The following is a 2480-nucleotide window of genomic DNA, read 5'->3' as shown; positions in this document are numbered from 1 at the left end:
ATCGTGACAAGCCCCGACGCCCGTAAAGCCAACCAGAGCAGTTTCCGTGTGCCCCTGGGTGAGCTAACCCTTTACCCCCAGCTTCCTGCCTGAACATGTCCTATCCCACGGCGAAGCAGAAATAACAGCCCACCTTGACAACCCCCCTCACTGGGCACCCTTGCCTGTGTTTGCTTTCTTTCTGTCCTGAGAAGACACATGCTTTCTCTCTTCCCAGATTATATGGAAAACCACAGACACCACGGGGGCATCAGGCTGAAACCCTGAGAGGGCAGACACCCTCCTCCAACACTCGGGAAAGTTTCAGGGACTTGGCAAGGGGACCTCAGTGGGGTCTGCTCCATCCCCTCAATGTTGACTGTCGTGGGAGCGCCTCGTGATGGCTGCTGTCCTCTCCTGATGAGGGTCAAGTCTGTGGGGGCGGGGGCCGCCTGTTTCCTTCCCCATTTCAGCTCCAGGGTGATGCAGAGATATTCTGACCACTGGGCACCTCCAGCCCACCCAGGGCCCTGCACTCCTTACTCCCTGGGGAGGGCAGCGGCCTTTGTCATCTCACGGGTTCTCCCAATGGATTAGCTGCCATTTCTCTGCAAGCAGAAGGCTTCTCCTTACTCCGCACATTTTTTACTGTCACTGCTTATTAGGACTCTTCATCCACTAGCATCCTTGCTGCCTCGGATGCCTCTGCCATCCCCAGTTGGGCCAGCGGGAGGCTGCTGGCTCCGCTGTCATTCCAGTGAGTCCCCTTTAACCTTGGAGCACTCGGTGCTTCCTGCAAAAGCAAGACCTTCCCGCTCGCCTTGTGCCTCCCGGCGCCGCCTGGAACGGGCCCATCTCCGTCTCGGACCGGCGGGGCCCACGCTGCGGCGGGGACCACAGGGGCCCTCAACGTGGGCCCGAGCCAGCAACTGCGGCCGCGTGGAAAGCCTGTTCTGGCTCATTTGAAAGAATAACAAGCCCCTCCTATGAGAGCACGAATAACTCACTTAGGAAAAGTGACCCATTCCAGCAAATTCACGATAGAATGGGAAGAGGAGTGTGTTCCGAGTGTTCCCGATCGTTCTGCATCGTCTCGGACAACAGCAGAACTCGGCGAGCTGCAGGTTCTTAAAGATTGGCCAAATCCAGAAAACGAAGCCATGTCAGTAATGGCGACGGACCCAAGTTCTCCAAATGTCAAGCTTTCCGGCTAAAATTTGGATGTGATCACTGGCAACAAGTACTGCGGGCGAGCGTGAGCTCACGCCCTCCTACGTGTCTGCGAAGCGCACCGCGTGCAAGGGCCGGGGCTCTTACCCGCCGCTGGGTGGGGGTCGAGCAGGGCCCGAGGGCGGCCGGGAGGCCTCGCCGCACGCGCTCCGGTCCGCGCGGGTGGGTCGGGCCCCGCCTCGGAGCAGCCTCGTCCGGAAGCGGTGTCTGTCCCCAAGCTTTCGACTCCTCCCGCTCTGACCCGCCCTGACCCCAGAGAGGCCCGGCGGGCTGCGGCACAGCGTCCGGCTCCCCGCTCCCCCCGCCCCGCCCCTCCTCCCGCCCCGCCCCTCCTCCCGCCCCGTCCCTCCTCCCGCCCCGCCCCGCCCCTCCTCCCGCCCCGCCCCGCCCCACCCCTCCTCCCGCCCCGCCCCGCCCCTCCTCCCACCCCGCCCCGCCCCTCCTCCCGCCCCGCCTCGCCCCTCCTCCCGCCCCGCCCCACCCCTCCTCCCGCCCCGCCCCGCCCCTCCTCCCGCCCAGCCCCGCCCCGCCCCGCCCCGCCCCTCCTCCCGCCCAGCCCCGCCCCTCCTCCCGCCCCCCCTCGTCCCTCCTCCCGTCCCGCCCCTCCTCCCGCCCCGCCTCGCCCCTCCTCCCGCGCCCCACCCAGCCCCGCCCCTCCTCCCGCGCCCCACCCAGCCCCGCCCCTCCTCCCGCCCCGCCTCGCCCCTCCTCCCGCCCCGCCCCTCCTCCCGCACCCGCCCCGCCCCTCCTCCCGCACCCGCCCCGCCCCTCCTCCCGCCCCGCCTCGCCCCTCCTCCCGCCCCGCCCCGCCCCTCCTCCCGCCCCGCCTCGCCCCTCCTCCCGCCCCGCCCCGCCCCTCCTCCCGCCCAATCCCGCCCCTCCTCCCGCCCAGCCCCGCCCCTCCTCCCGCCCCGCCCCTCCTCCCGCACCCGCCCCGCCCCTCCTCCCGCCCCGCCTCGCCCCTCCTCCCGCCCCGCCTCGCCCCTCCTCCCGCCCCGCCCCGCCCCTCCTCCCGCCCCGCCTCGCCCCTCCTCCCGCCCCGCCCCGCCCCTCCTCCCGCCCAATCCCGCCCCTCCTCCCGCCCCGCCTCGCCCCTCCTCCCGCCCCGCCCCTCCTCCCGCACCCGCCCCGCCCCTCCTCCCGCCCCGCCTCGCCCCTCCTCCCGCCCCGCCTCGCCCCTCCTCCCGCCCCGCCCCGCCCCTCCTCCCGCCCCGCCTCGCCCCTCCTCCCGCCCAGCCCCGCCCCTGCTCCCGCCCAATCCCGCCCCTCCT

The sequence above is a fragment of the Canis aureus genome, chromosome 36, assembly GCF_053574225.1.
Source record: "Canis aureus isolate CA01 chromosome 36, VMU_Caureus_v.1.0, whole genome shotgun sequence".
Taxonomy (NCBI): Eukaryota; Metazoa; Chordata; class Mammalia; order Carnivora; family Canidae; genus Canis; species Canis aureus.
This window is presented reverse-complemented; position numbering follows the sequence as displayed.